The 16,601-nt window shown below is 36.5% G+C and overlaps 1 pseudogene; it reads left to right on the plus strand.

The window, feature by feature from the left end:
• The first annotated feature begins 1,389 nt into the window (after positions 1-1,389).
• LOC141298908 (zinc finger BED domain-containing protein 4-like) lies at positions 1,390-8,455 on the plus strand (annotated as a pseudogene).
• The last annotated feature ends 8,146 nt before the right edge of the window (positions 8,456-16,601 follow it).

Raw genomic sequence — 16,601 nt, forward strand, 5'->3', positions numbered from 1 at the left:
GGTGACTATTTCTTATTAGTGCTACTGGATCTTAGACTAGAAAATTATGCTGCCATTAGTGGTAGTGCATTTGCATGGTTTAAATCTTACCTATCTGACTGCCATAAATTTGTAGCGGTCAATGCAGAGGCATCATATCAATCACAAATGGAGTATGGACAGCCTCAAGGCTAGGGATGCTCGGATCCGCATTTTTCGCCTCTGATAGCGATTGTGATACCTAGGGTTTGAGATCGCCTGTTACAGATTATTTTTTGTTCATTTAAATAAATGTAGAATTTATATATCTCTGTGTTTGGAAGTGATAATCATTCTTTCACACCGTTTCAATGCCTGTTTCATTATAAAGAAAAATAAAATAATAAATCTGAAAAAAAAATGCATATTCATATATATCTATGACAAATATAATTCATAAACTATGTTAGTGGACAAATCAGCAGCAAAAGTTATTCTAGAAAAATTAGCGCACAATAATTTTAGAAATCAAAACATTTTATGAAACAAATAAAAGTGATGTACTAAATCTCGTAAAATATTACACACTGCTTTTTGTATTATTAAACCCATTCATGAAAAACAATGGATTTATATAGAAGTATATACTATAACATTAGAATACATTTCTTTTCAATGCATAGCATATTATTAATAAGGAAACAACATATGATTAGAGAGGACAAAACAAATAAAGTGCGGCTCGCAGCGCTTACAATAGTGTGCAGAATTACACAGCTCTCTATGGTCACAACACACAGCGCTTTGTATTAAAAGGTTCAAAACATGGAAGAGAAATGTGTAGTTTATTATATCTGTGCAAAAGTTTATTGAGCCTTTTTTTCAACTGTTTTAAATTTCACTTACTGTGTGCATTAAAAACTATTTATAGTCCTGTGTTACTCCTGTGTTTTGTTCTCAGACTACAGGTACCAAGTAACATGATTTAGAAACAACATTAAACTCCGGCACGATAAAGTCCTTTCATACGAAATTATAGCAGGGCTTGAAATTAACTTTGGGTGCTCCCAACTTCAAAAAGTATATTGAGACGGGGGCGCCAGAATTGTATCTGACAGAATGTACGCTGTAGCACTAAATGTAGTAGATTTCTTCAAAAGCAGATTGTGGAGAACTTTTAATTGTCCACAATTAAAAGAGAGAACGGCAGACCTGTCACTGTATCTGCTCACATCAGTCTGTGCAGTAGCTAGGCTAGTGAAAGTTTTGTAAAGAACATCCACAGTCGCACCACAACAATTACTCACACTCACACAAATGCTCCCAAATATATTTTGAGGTCGCGCAGATTAAATTTTGGGAGCATATGCGACCAACACGGTCGCAATTTCAAACCCTGTATAGACATTTATCCACAAATCAAGCGTAATAATGGGAACACAGAATGATCTTGGAGAGAGCTTTACCGAACTGACTGTCGTAACTGAACACGACCAGGGTTTGAAGGCTGAATGAATGACTGACTGCTACAGCGGAGAGAAGAGTAGGGTTGGGTACCTATGTAATCGGTATGCACCGGACCGAAACAGAACGCGAATTTCGGTGCCACTTAAATGTCTGAACTGTCGATTGAAATTTGTTCTCTGGGGCTATGATGACACAGTTGAAATAAGCATAGATTTAGAATCACACATGATCGCTAGTAAAATTTAAATACTGCATTCGTGGGGGGTCAGAAATGATCGGAAAAATAAATTTCCTTAATTAGAAAAATCTTGTGAACTTTGGAAAGCTTTGATAATACAAATCCAAAACAGTGTTGCAGTAATGTTACTGTCCATTTTATTTTTGTAGATTTATTTTTATTTTTGTAAAAGTTTATTAGATTAGATTAAAAAAATTAAAAGCACAAATCATCAGTAAATGAGACCATCCGAGAAGCATGTGAATGCAACTAACGTTACACTTGCTCTGACGGCAACAGGTAGTCTACCATTGGCTTAGCTTGCTAAATTAAACAACTTGCATTACAATGCCTAAAACTAAATGGTCGAAAGTGTGGAAATGTCACAAGAAAGGACACAAATGTTTTACAGCTGTTGCGTGTAAAGGGGAAAACACGTCAAATCTAATGAAACATTTGAGGACACACGGAATAAACATACTGTAAAAGCAGAGGGATGCACCGTGTTTGACAGCTTGCGGTCAACAGCTGGCACTATCGGTGTGGATGACCCCAGCCCCAGTCATACCCACCGTAGCAAAAAGGAGTCCACCGATTATGACAACAGCAGCCTTTCCGCAGGTTAGTATAGGCTAAAGCCGAGTTCAGACTGCACGATTTTCAAAGCAATCGCGTCACAGATGTTTTCACACTGCATGACTATCTGGGGTAGCATTCTGTCGCTGCTGTGTTCACACTGCACGATGGATCGGCGACAGGGGATTTCACACTGCATGACTTTACAATAGGAAGAATCGCCGACAACTTTGTCCCGGTCCGCAAACTACATCTCACAACCAAACACACGTGAGAAGTGACATGGAAACAACGCGAGGTCAGGCGTGCAAGTTCTCACATGAGACTGGTATTATTATAAAAAAAATGGTAGCCCGCAAGAAGCTTGTCATACAAATAGCATGTGCACTCATTTGCAGCGAAAAGAAAAGAAGCCGAAGCTATGCTTGTTGATACTGTGGTCTATACCTTCGTAACTCCTCCCCCAACTTCCGGCTGGCCTGGATGTTGCTGTCTCATTGGCTGTAGGTAATCGCCGATGTGATTTTCAGTCAGATCACCTTTCACACGGCATGATTTTGAATCGCCGACAGGTCCAGATATTCAGCATGCCAAATATATCACGGGTGTCGGCGACACGTCGGCGATTCTCTCAGATCGCATCTTTGATAGTTCACACTGTGTGATTGTCACTCACGTGAACGAGCACCGATTTGCCTGTGATTTCGGGCATTTGTCGGCGATTTCTCAAAACCTGTCGGCGAGTCAAAATCGGGGCTAAAATCATGCAGTCTGAACTAGGCTTAATGTAATTGCAAAATGCAAATATTGCATTCATTCTAACAAATGGTCAAACGATTTGTAAAATACTAATGTAACTAATGTATGTTTATAATTATGGGTTTCCAGCTAGTACTAGTATTACAACAGTGACCCCATTTACCATTGCAAAGAAGGCTAATTTGACAAAACACATAATTTTAACTGTAAAACACTAAATAGTTTGTCATGTTTTATTACAGGATGAAGACATTAAAAACTTCCTCCAGGAGGCCACCTTGATGGACCCTCAATTCAAAAGCAAACTTGGATGTGCTGCTGTTGCTGCTGATGCTTGGTGCCGGTTGGAGAAAGTAGCAGTTTGCAATGTAACAGCAGAACAGGTATTTTATGCTTATCTTATTTCCCATGTATGCCATGTTACAGTTTCTACAACAAAGTATTGCTGTTTATATGTGCAACATTTCTGCAGCTACCAATGGAGCACAACATCGAGGAAGAATCTGAAGATAGATTGGATGACCATCAGGAGGACAAGTCACTGAATGCAGAGGAGCTCTTTGTACTGCACAATCTCTTATTTACACTCTCTCTACACTTTGTTTATGAAAGCATTCATGAAATATGACCATGATACATTACTCAATGTTGCAAAAACACATAGAAACATAGAAAAAAATACCCTGAGCGCAAACACAAATATGCAATACGGCCCGGCTAACTTGCTAGCAAGCAGCTAATTATATCCCTTTAGTGGCTCGTGTTATTTGTTTTCCGTGTCTTTCTGAATATCAATATTAGAGGTCGACCGATATATCGTCCGGCCGATATATCGCGCCGATATTTGCCATTTTTTAATATATCGGCATCGGCCGATATCCGTGTTTAGTAGCGCCGATTTAAAGTCAGGCACGTCTGTGGGCAGCCCCGTGTTATTGGTGCGGTATATGGCACTGCTGTGAAGGACCCCAAGCCAAAACTTTTGTAAGATTCAATAACATTTCTGAGAGATCAAGGTAAGGATTAAATTCTGATATTTCAAAGTCCCATGGCCATATATGTACTATATATTACTAGCAAACTATGAAGTTTTGCTTTCACTTAGTGAAAGAAAGCATAGAACCGTCGGTAACTGGCATAATGCTACAGCTGGTAAAAGGTTTGCTTACTTGCAGTTAAGTTTAAAGACTGTAGTCTAAAACGATCAGCAGCTTGTTTGCTAACATATTAGCCCCAATGTTATAAGTTCTGTTTTATTTTTCCTGTATTGGAGTCAGAGAATTTCACTGTGCGTGGGGTGGAGAACGCGGCGGCTCTCACAAACAATGCAGCGTTGTGATTACTCCGCCCCGCTCGGAGACAGTGATGCACGGAAGGAGGTTATATCCGCGGGTTGGGTCGGGTAATAAAAAAAATGCATTCGTATAACTTGTGGGTGGGTCGCGCGTGGATGAGCTAAATCAATAATGATGTAAACATTAACTACATTTTCTAAAATCTGAACCTGAGTTCTGTGGTCAGGACCGTGGCGCCAGCTTACTTTTAAATATATTTTGATGATTGCACCTGACCGCGCCGTCCTCTCCGTCACCTCACATACTGCGAGTTTATAACTATGGTCACGTCCAGATGTAAGTAAAAGTTATTTTTTTCAGCACGGATTTGGCTTAAAAGCACAAGTGATTAAGCCTATATATACTGTAAGTCTGCAGCGATGTGAAGATCAGCTGTTAAAATGAACCATCCATTCATCATATCAGCATGCAAAACTAAGAATTAGAATAATTGTAATAGGAAGATCGTGTGCGGTTTGCTAAATCTGAGAAAAATAAATGCGGGTGGGTGGCAGGCGGATTACACTATTGCCTGATTTTGCTTTATTTCATCGTGAAAAATAAGATTTTGCTCTCTTTTGTCGTCAAAAGTATTCTGAAACAAGTCACAACTGAGCCGCTGTGCATCTCCATTTAAACAGCGGTGTTTCGTTTATGAATGAACGTGTGTTTTTAAACGAATCTAGTGAAATGATTCAATTTCTCATTCATAAAGAGAGTCATTTGCTTTATTCAGAAATGAATCAGCTGTTCAAACGAATCAAATGAATGATATGATTCACTAATTAAATCAGTGTCTTGCCGCCATCTGCTGGCAGGTCCTCTCAGTTACGTATATAAATCATTTAAAGTTTAACATTAATCTCAGCTCTTAAACTTTTATGTAAATTATTGACAGTTTTTATATTATCTGTTTTATATATTTAATACTTGGTCAGTTTGATTTGTTTGGTTAACTTTGGTTAAATCTTTTATAATAATACTGTGCAGTGCACAAAATCAAGATGGTTCATTGTGTTCATGACGTAAAGTTTAGAAATGATGTGCATCCTTTTTAGATTGACATTTTAACATGCAAATAAAGGGGAGAACTTCAAGATATCGGCCCTAAAAATCGGCAGCACATATCGGCCATCGGTTGACCCTGACCTCTGAACATCGGCATCGGTTATAGAAAACCCCATATCGGTCGATCTCTAATCAATATAAATATAAATATAAATATAATTGAGCCCGTTCGGAACTGCTGAAGCCCAGAGAGGAGCATCGACGGATATTAAAGAGAAAACAGATGTTCATTCAAACAAATCGATGTAAACTACACATTCGAGTTAATCAATAAAATCGATTTATCGCCCAGCCCTACATTATCCCCTGGTTTCACAGACAAGGCTTAAGCATAGTTCCCAGACCAAAATGTAAGTAGAGATCGACCGATATATCGATTTCTCTATATTTTTCCCGATATTTAAGCATTTTACCATAATCGGTTATCGGTTTTGTAATATCGGGTTCACCGATAAACACCGCCATCTTGTGGGTGTTTTGAGAATTACTCAAGAATTACGCAAGAATTACTACAACTGTGTGCACAGGTAAAGTATACTTACTTGCTTTGCTATATTTAGTAAACTTTATTTAACAACAGCTATTAATGCACAAACTAGATGTGTTACATAAATGACTGATATCTAGTTTATGCAGCTTGGCTCTAAGAGATAAAGATGAACTCACAGAGTCACACAAGATAATCCATCAAATACTGTCACATTAAAGACGTTACTTTGCCTGAATTAAATAATATACAGCCATGAATAAGCACATGTTGTAAATAAAAGCGTTGAATTTAATTCTCTCTCTGTGGTCTACATGCTTATTAGTCTTGTGAAGTCGGAGTCACGAATGCCAAGATAAACCGTCATGTCCTGTACCAATACAGACGTAACTTGCTTGAATTAAATAATATACAGCCATGAATAAACATGTTGTAAATAAAAGGGCAGAATTTAATTCTCTCTCTGCTCATTAGTAGTCTCGTGAAGTCAGAGTCAGGAATGTTAAGATAAACCGTCATGTCCTGTACCAATAAAGACATAACTTGCATGAATTAAATACTGCCATTGAGCGTCTATATTCTCAACATTAGTCTCGTGAAGAGTTGATGCTCATGAAATGCTCCAGCACAGCCACCGCATATAACTTTTAACAACGTTCACTAAAACACCACTTATTATATCAACATTTATTATATAACCATCATTTTGCTAATAAACATCTTCTAAATAAATATAACTTAGAAATTGAAAGCGCTTTGTCAGAACAACAAAAACGTAATTGTGATATATAACATATCAGAAATGCAATAAAAACTGTTTTGGTTGTTATATTTAAATATTTAAGAATATTACTCATTAAATTATTCTTCACTCTTTAGCCTATAAACAGCTTTATAAACCTAATAAAACTGTAGTTCAAAATGAAGTTACATTTCGGCAAAGCTGAAATGACTCCTGTGCTTGAAGACAGATATGCTCTATTTATTTAGCTTATTGGTAATGTTAGTGTTGCTGCTCTTGTTTTCAGAAAATATTTTTGTTCTAATATGAATATTAAATTGAACATGAAAGACTGCTAACATTCACTTTTAAAGGTGTCCAAAATAAAAAAAATAGGCAGCAAAGTGAAGTATGGACTTACTTCATTCAGTCTTTGCCAGGGCTGGCAGTTTGCAAAGAATGATAAATGAATGTAAGCATGGGGTCAAAATCTAAAACACCTCCAACCTGCGGACTCACCTAAAGATACATCACTCAACTATCATTGAAGAGGCAAAGAAAAAAAAAAAAAAAAAGAGATGCTGAAGAGGAAAATAAATCAAGCCACGTTCAAGCTTCTCTTCCTCTGATGTTTGTTAAGCTGGCAAAGTGGAAGACATCTGATGTCCGCTCAAAAACGCTGGATAGGATGATTACTGAAATGATTGCTACAATCAGCCTTTCAGCTTTGTTGAAAATAAAGGTTTCCAGAGACTCATGACTACTGCAGAACCAAGATATACTCTAAAGAGTGAGAAGTTCAGAGGTGTTCCCCAGTATTCACAACAGTATCGTTGAGAAGGTTAAAGTACTGCTTAAACCTGATAAAGCAGGTTATAACTTGGCTTTCACCACAGACTCCTGGTCCGGTACAACTGAATCCCTAATGAGTCTCACATGCCATTATATTGATGATCAATGGATTCGCAGACAAGTAATTCTGAACACAAAAGCAATGACTGGATCACACACTGGGCAGTACATTAGTGAGATGTTCCTGGGAATGCTGGAAGAATGGGAAATTGACAAAGACAGAGTGGTTCTTGTTCTCAGGGACAGTGGTGCTAACGTTGTCAAAGGTATGAGAATTGCTGAACTGCCTGACATGAGCTGCAGTGCCCACATATTACAGTTTGTTGTCAATGATGGCCTCAATTCACAAAGAGCTGTCCAGAATATTCTATCAGTGCTGAGAAGCTGTGCTACCCATTTCAATCATCCACAGCTAGCCAAACAGGGTTTAGCAGTGATCCAGCAGGACCTTGGCCTACCCACACATTCCATCTTTCAGGCTGTGCCAACTCGATGGAATTCCACCTTGTACATGCTGGTCAGGATGCTAGAGCAAAAAAGGGCTTTGAACGTATATGCCAGTGAGCATGGTGGGTTCCCTGGCCAGAGTCAAAGTTCTGAAGATGTTGCTCAGAAGCCAAGGTCCCTCCTCTCATGGAATTAAAACAATGAGACAGATGATGCTGGAGAGTCTCACCAGATGGTTTGCAAAAGTGGAAGAGGTGAAATGTGCAGTCCTTGCCTGCCTTCTGGATCCAAGGTGCAAGGCACATGCCTTTTCATCTGACACCACACTGTCAAATGCAAAAAATTGGCTTAATGAGGAAACAGAGAGCTTAGAGCAAGATAATGCACAAAGCACACAAGGTGAAGAAACACGGTCAGATGATTCCAGCACCCTTTCAAAAAGGCCCCGGACAGAAGAAACCCAAAAGAAACTGATTGATGAGATTTATGACGCTATGCTTGGTGCTAGTTCTGAAGTTGCTGGGTCTGGGTCTAGAGCTTCAGCAGTACCTTCTGGAACCAGTGACTGACAGAAGGATGGGCAAGCCACTTGAATGGTGGAAACAAAATGAGAAAAGGTTCCCCATTCTAGCTCCTCTGTCAAGAAAGTTTCTTTGCCCCCCACCTTCTTCAGTGCCCAGTGAGCGAGTCTTCAGTGAAGTCAGAGCCATTGATGAAAACAAACGAAGCAGGCTCACCGGGCAGAACGCTGAAAGACTGTTTTCTACACTACAACCTAGTGTTGTCACGGTACCAAAATTTCAGTATTCGGTACAAATACCATTGAAAATCCACGGTTCTCGGTACCAATTTCGGTACCAAAGCAAAACACAATAACATATGAATTGAGCAACACACTATTTTTTATTAATAAAAAAAATAAAATGTACAAAAAACAGTGCCATTCTTTATACTAATGTAAAATTTTGTTAAAAGTTTTTTCACAGGTTAAAAAAGTATTTGTAAACATTTTAGTAATGAAATAACATCTAAATAAATTACAGGCATAAAAAAATGTAAACAAGCTTCACCCAAAACTTTTTGTCATATTTCTGCTGCTGTTGCTGAAAAACATCTGTACTGTTGTCTGTTTTAGAGTTCGCTGGGGTCTTTCATGATCTTCCTTAATCTGCAACTGTAAAAAGAAATATAATATACTTAAGTAAAGCCATGGCCTAAGTCTGACCAGATGCAACATTAGATCATTGACACCAGCAAAATATGAATTTTCAGTAAAAAACTAACCTCAGCTGTTATAATAAATTAAGATAAGATTACATATATTAAGACAAGTGTCTATCACAGATGAAAACTGCAGTATTAAAAACACTTTACAATTTTCATTTGTTAGATAACATCGCCTAACAATAAACAGTAGTTAACATTACATGGCAATTATTCTTAGTGAGGCTAGGCTAATTTCAACATTTACTAATGCATAAAATCATATTAATCTGTTAAACATGAACAAACATGATCATGTCTTTTTGTATTAAATAACATTCACAAACATGAATTAATGTTGTAAAAATATGTTTCACTTACTTTAAGTTTATGTTAGATGATGCATGAATTTGATCTTATTTTAAAGTATTACCAAACTAAACAGGGAATAAAACGTGTTTTATTTGATTGTACTTTTATTCAATCCAAACTGCATTCATATTTATCCAGTCAAGAATAAACCTAGAACGTTTTCTGACAGACTCATATTAAGGACATAAACATTGTTAACGACACATACATTTGTACATTCTTTAACACATATATTTTGGACACACATGTCATTTGTGTAAAAAATAGTAAATACATCATTTATTTTTTTTACTCTAACAAAAGTTATAGGAGCGTTGGTTCAAATTCATTCTAAGGCCCAGCATATTAGCGTTAGCCGCGCTTATGCTAACGATTCACTACACAAACGGTGATGTTTATTTCAGTCTGACATTCAAATTAAAATATGCAATAATGCTTCAAATATGAAATTAAAATGAAACTTACCTTACTTGAACTCTTTCATTTGATCCCGGAGTCGATCTTTGAGGTGTTTTAGTTTGATGTTTCCTCCTTTCGAGAGAACCTAGACGACATCTTTTGCAAATAGTTTTTTGATGATCTATGATGTTCGCCTTGTTCAGCCGCAAATCCAAACTATTTGGAGCAAGCCTGGCTCTTCTTTGTCAACAAGTGGAGTCAGAGCCGCGGCATCAGCAGCACCGCTGAATAGAGCGCAACTGTGCAGTGCGTGAGAGCGCACCTTTTGTATAGCGTATCAAGAACCGGGTTGACCGGATAGTCGGTACCACCGGTACTTAAGAAAACCTGGTACCGTAACGTTTTAATTTTTTTAGTACCGACTTGGTACCGAAGTACCGGGACTTTTGACAACACTACTACAACCTAGTTCTGCTCAACTGGGAGTATTAACAGGGTTTCTGCAGATATGAACAAGTGAAATTTAAGACTTTTTAAGACCTTTTTAATACCACATTATATGAAATTTAAGACCGAAACCTGTAATGGAAATAGATATTATATTACATGCATATATGTAATATTTAATGCGTTTAATGTAAAAAGTAAACGCAATTTCATGGCTGTCATAAATTAAATTTATTACTACGATATACAGTGAACTTTTCATATCAGCAGATACTATTCCACACAAAATATCCCCATAAAAGTACCACTAGAAATATCTGATGTAAAAAAAAAATTCTGAAGCAATATTTTCATCAGTGCTCTATTAGCTTTTACATCTTAAATCTGCATATTTGATTTACCTTTATAAAGGCCTCTTTTTTTTTTACCTTTGAAATGTATTTTATAAATTTATCAATAAATTCTAAATGGCTGTTAGCAGTGAGATCACATAATTTACACTGCAAAATTAAAAGTGAGATTAATGTTTTAAATACATTTATTGATTTATAAATATATACATTAGAAATGTTGGGTGTGGAGGCATACTTTTAAACACACTAAACTACCAGCAGGTGGCGGTAAGTCACTTCATGAGCGAGTTATTTCAACTGATTCGATCAAAACGCTGAATTACAGCAAAACGTTGCTAGGAGAATGCTTCTGCTAATGTTGCATATTGTCTAAGTAACTACTTGACTAACTACTTTTTTATTGAGCTAAAAGTAATGTAACATTTGTAATTGTGAGAATTTTTAGCAAAAAGCTCACTTGGTATATTACTGAACTATATCATGTTATAAATAAACTATACATTTAAAATTTTTACCTCAGTGTTTCTTTAGAGTGCTGTTACATTCATTTGTTTTAAAGTATGTCACAAATAGACCAGAAATACACTATCCATTATCAATTTCTGTTTACGTTGAATGTATTAAAATATGAATCTTTCTTGCCTTTGGATGCTTCACTAGTTGTTTTTGTCACTTCAGTTTTAATCAGGCGGTTTGTTCGGTCGGGCAAGTAAAAAAAAACATTTTAAAAGTATCTCGAAGGCTGGCGGTCAGCTAGCTCCACCTATATTTCTTATTATTATTGATAACATTATATACAGAAAAAGGTAGTTTGACCTGTATTCTGCTACTGCGATTCTGAAGACGCAGTAACTTCCACAGAGGGAGAAAAAAATCTAGTTGTTAGCAACTGGCCTTAGCCAAGCCCTATATTCAGTTTTTTTTTTCAAGCTAAGTATCACTAAACTTGCACTTCCCCGTAGCTAAAAAGTTAAATCCATTTTACTTCTGCGGTACAATCCGAGAGAGACTCGCGCCAATAACAGAAAGCTGATTGGCTATTGCATGCTGGTCTCATTTGTAGTTTAAATACAGCAAATTATATTTGGAATAGTGAAATAAAGAACTACAACACCCTGGAAACAACAAAAAAGAGAATTTAAATGAGCATTAGAGGTAGCGTTACATGGACAACGGAAAAATAAGACCTGTGTAAAATTATTTAAGACCTAGAACAGCGAATTTAAGACTTTTTAAGGCCTAAAATTTTGATTTTTAAATTTTAGACTTTTTAAGACCCCGCGGAAACCCTGATTAAGCTGCATCAAAACAGCAACATAATTTTTTTTTTTTCAGTTGGCTAAGAATGTTACCTGTTTTTTTTTTTTTTTACCTCATTGAAGATTTTATTTTTGAAGAAAAACACTTTAGTAACAGTGCACTTGTATTTTTTGCATTTTCAGACCCCTCTTTTTATTGGTGTATAAATAACAGTTTTGATTTGTATGCAAGGAGGGAGTGATTGTTATAAATAAAACAGTTTGTTCAGTTCAGTGGTGTTATAATCATTGTGTCAAAAACAAAAGTACAATAGTAAAAAAATATCGGTTATGAATATCGTTTTTCGGGTACATAAGCAAATAATTGGTATCGGTAATAAAAAAATCAATATCGGTCGATCACTAAATGTAAGTCTGAGCCGTTTTAACTAAAAAAAAACTTGGACTTGCTCAAATAAAGTGATTACCCCCTTCATTGTGACAATACAAATAGAATGGTACAATCGGCTTTTCCAACCAAACAATTTTTATTATATCCAATAATAAACTAAATATCTATGCTTTACAACAAGAATTTGTTTGAATCTATTGTATGATAAAATGCTTGCATGACAAATTAATTACAAACACAAAAAGTACAAAATACACACATTTAATCTTGACCTGTAAATTGCTACAGGCAGTGTGCCTAAAAGCCACACTGGCTTTAAAGAAGTGTGTTGAAAGGAAGGAAGCACACAATAAGGCAGGGCTCCTCTGGACCACCACTTTTCTGCAGTTTAGCTCCAACCCTAATCAAGCACACCTGAACAAGCTAATCAATAGTTCGATTTAAAGCCACTGCGCAGACCGATCAGTGCATGACATGTTTAAGGTGCTAATTTCTGCAGGAAAGTGGATCTCAAGGTCCAGAGATGAGCACTCCCTTAATAAAGAAAGAAGCTGTTTATATAGTATGCATTATTGCACTCAAAAAACACTACTGGCTCTTTTCAGCAAAAGATAAACCTTATAGTCAGTGTTGGGGGTGACGCATTACAGGTAATGCGAGTTATGTAATCAGATTACTTTTCCCAAGTAAATAAAGTAATGCAATATTTTTAAATTTACTAGAAAACATCAGAGTTACTTTTTTCAAACAAGTAACACCAGTTACTTTGTTTTCCCATTTATTGGCTGACAAGTCCCCTTGTCAGAATATGACGCAAACCTGCAATAATTATGTAAATGTTAACTAACACAAATATCCTTTATGTATTTAATCGCATTTTATTATGATTATTAACCAGCGTCTGTGCTGCTGATCCAATTCAATCATATTAAAAAGCCAAAATGACTTTAGACAAACTAACATTTTTTTTTTTCTTGAAGGTATAATCTACACGCTTGAACCCCTAAACCGACAGTTGCAGGCTCAGCCACAGATTTAAATGTTCTGCAAAATTTTCAGGTATTTTGGATTTTTTGCAAAGCCTACTTTTGCAAACTAGTCCTAGGTTTTTTGCCTGATCGGAACCAAACCAGCACAGAAAAATTCTCTGAAGAGCGAAACTTTTAACTCACCATCGCAAAGGGCTGCCAAAACGTTTGAAAGAGGCAGTGCCACTTTTAGTAAAATGCCTAGACTTCTTGACTCAGAATGAGATATCTTTGCCAAACTCGGAACACTTATGTAAGAGCTCACTCAATCTGAAGTCCCAATACAAGTAACTTGAGTCACGTAATCAGATTACTTTTTTCCAAGTAACTATAGTAATCCTATATATTTTATATTTACTAGAAAATATAGTTCGAAAATAAATATTCGAAAGAGGCAGTGCCACTTTTAGTAAAATGCCGACAACTCTTGAACAGAATGAGCTATCTTTGCCAAACTCAGAACACTTGTGTAAGAGCTCAATCTGAAGTCACATTACAAGTAACGCGAGTCACGTCACAGCACAACAATCAAAGCTTGGCCTTGGTGGCACTATCAGAGTAGGGGTTTAACGATACACCAAAGGCACGATTCGGATCGGTTCACGGTTTTGGAGCCACGGTTCGGTTCGGTTTCTGTTTGCTGTGGGGTTAGGGTTGATGTCATCTTAACAGCAATGCTAAGGAACAATAGATTCACTTAATAACAAGAACAACTAAACTTTTTCTTTATTAACTTTGCCAACCCATTTTAGTACAGTCAGTATACCTGAGTAAGTAAGTGAAAATTAGACATTCACTTGTCCGAGTTAAAAATTTACTTGTCCGGGGCAAAAAAAATGCCTTTTTTGCTGTAAATTAATCCATTCTGAAGCAATAGTCTCATCACTACTCTATAAGGTCTTACTTTAATCTGAATATGTGTGATATTTGCCTTAAATTGATTTCTAGGACACTTTTTAACTTTATTTTCCTAACCTTACTAACTGTATGTGTCATCATTCACATCAAATTCTTAAATTTTATCAATACATCAAATCATAATAATTAGACTCTGTATGGTTGCACAAATTAAATCAGTATCAACAAACTCCATCTTTCCATTGCATAGGAAAAACCGGGCCTGCAATGAAATTGACATTTAACTGTATTTACTTAGACTGTTTAATGAAGATAAGAGGTTCCAAAAAATGCATTTACACAGTAAAATTGCAAATACATAAATAATGTAATAAGATTAATGTTATACTTTTTTTAAACATAAACATCTAAAATATTGGAAAAATGCAATACCTTTAAATATAAAATCGAACCACCAATAGGTGGCAGTAGTCACTGTCTTAATGAGCGAGTCACGGATTTAACCATAGATGGATTCAACCAGTTCGTTCACTGACTGGATTCATTAAAAAAAAATGCTAAATCATTCAGTACTGAAATACTGCTGTGTTGCTCGGAGATTCATGGAGAGGTTCTGCTGTTGCTTATAACTATTTTCGTTTGCAAAAATGGTTAATGATGTGTCTAAAATGTAAGTCAGTTAATATTAACTACTAGTTTATTGAACCAAAAAAAAAAAACCATGGCCATCATTGGCCGATGAAGTTTGAGCATCTATTAGACATTAATGAAGGCCGCTTGGAAGAAAAGTCTTTGAAAGAAATTGGGTTCTGGGGGTAATATTGCGATGTTCAAGGCCTTATGCGATTGTGCATTGCACGGTTTATCACACAAACACGCGAAATAGACGTTATGCGCAACATTCTTCCGGGTTCTATAAAACAGCCTTAACTACTTCCGGCCGTCCGCTACTGGTACAGCGAAGATAGGGACGTTCTAAAACGCTTAACGTGAAAAACGCTTAACGTACGTAAAAAAACGACCAGGAAAATTCAAATTTCTGTCAAACCTTACTTTTAACAAACACTAACTACTGTCAAAAGAACGAGCCCTTATTCCACAGATAAAGTGAATAATATCACGTTAAGCGTTTTCTCCCCCATAGAAGGCCATTATAAGGAAACAGCTTAACGTGGTTTAACGTACCTCAACAGCGACCAGGGAAGACCAAACTTCTGTCAAATTTTACTTATAATAAATAATTGCTGCTGTCAAAAGAACGAGCTCTTATTCAGCATATAAAGTAATCGCTCCCCTAGTCCATTACAAAAAAAGCTTAACGTATCTTAACAACGACTGGGGAAAACCAAATTTATGTCAAATGTTACATATAATAAACACTTGCTGCTGTCAAAAGAATGAGATCTCATTCAGCATATAAAGTGAATAATATCACGTTAAGCGTTATTTCACATAGAAGTCAGTTTAACGTGGACGCTTCGACGAATTGAGAACATTGTAATTTTGTTCAGTTTAATTTTGTAATAAGCACGAAAGTTAAGACAGGTAGCCTACATTTTATCCTGCTGTCTGTAATGATCAGTCCTTTGCGCAGACCTCAGTGAAGTTGGCACGCATAAAAAAAGAAATATTCACCAAAACTATCATTCGTTTGTGCTCGATTTGTGCTGTTGTAATGAGAGTCAAATATATTTCCCCTTCCTAGAAATAACAAAAACAATTCGAGGCAGTGATGTCCCTCTCCACCCTGCTTGGCAGCAGAGTTTTAAAATAAATTTATTGTTGCCAACCGCAGCTCCGTTTTTGTGTGGTCGATTGTCCCGATAGAATAGAATGAACATTCTTTTTTTTTCTCTACCGTAAAACATTACAAATTTCTGGAGAAAATGTGATGGCACGCAAAGTTGGTACAAATTCATGATTCTTTATTATAAGTAAAATTTGACAGAAGACGTGGTTAAGGTACGCTAAACCAGGCTAAGCTGAGTCCTTGTAATGGACTTCTATGGGGAACGCGTATTATTCTCTTTATGCTGCTCGTTCTTTTGACAGCAGAAAGTGTTGTTTTTTTTCTATGGGGAATAACGCGTAACATTCACTATACGCTGAATAAGAGCTCATTCTTTTAACAGCAGCTAGTGTATTTTGTAAGAACGAGCAGCATAAAGAGAATAATATCAAGCTACGCGCTCCCCATAGTCCATAAAGGACTCAGCCTGGTTTAGCGTATATTCTGTCAAATTTTACTTATAAAAAAGAAGTCATGAATTTGGACCAACTTTGCGTGCCATCACATTTTCTCCAGAAATTTGTAATGTGTTAAGCCAAGTTAAGTTATTTCCTTATCTATGGGGGACGCTTAACGTGATATATTCACTTTATATGCTGAATGAGATGTCGTTCTT

The sequence above is a fragment of the Garra rufa genome, chromosome 23 (genome assembly GCF_049309525.1).
Source record: "Garra rufa chromosome 23, GarRuf1.0, whole genome shotgun sequence".
NCBI lineage: Eukaryota > Metazoa > Chordata > Actinopteri > Cypriniformes > Cyprinidae > Garra > Garra rufa.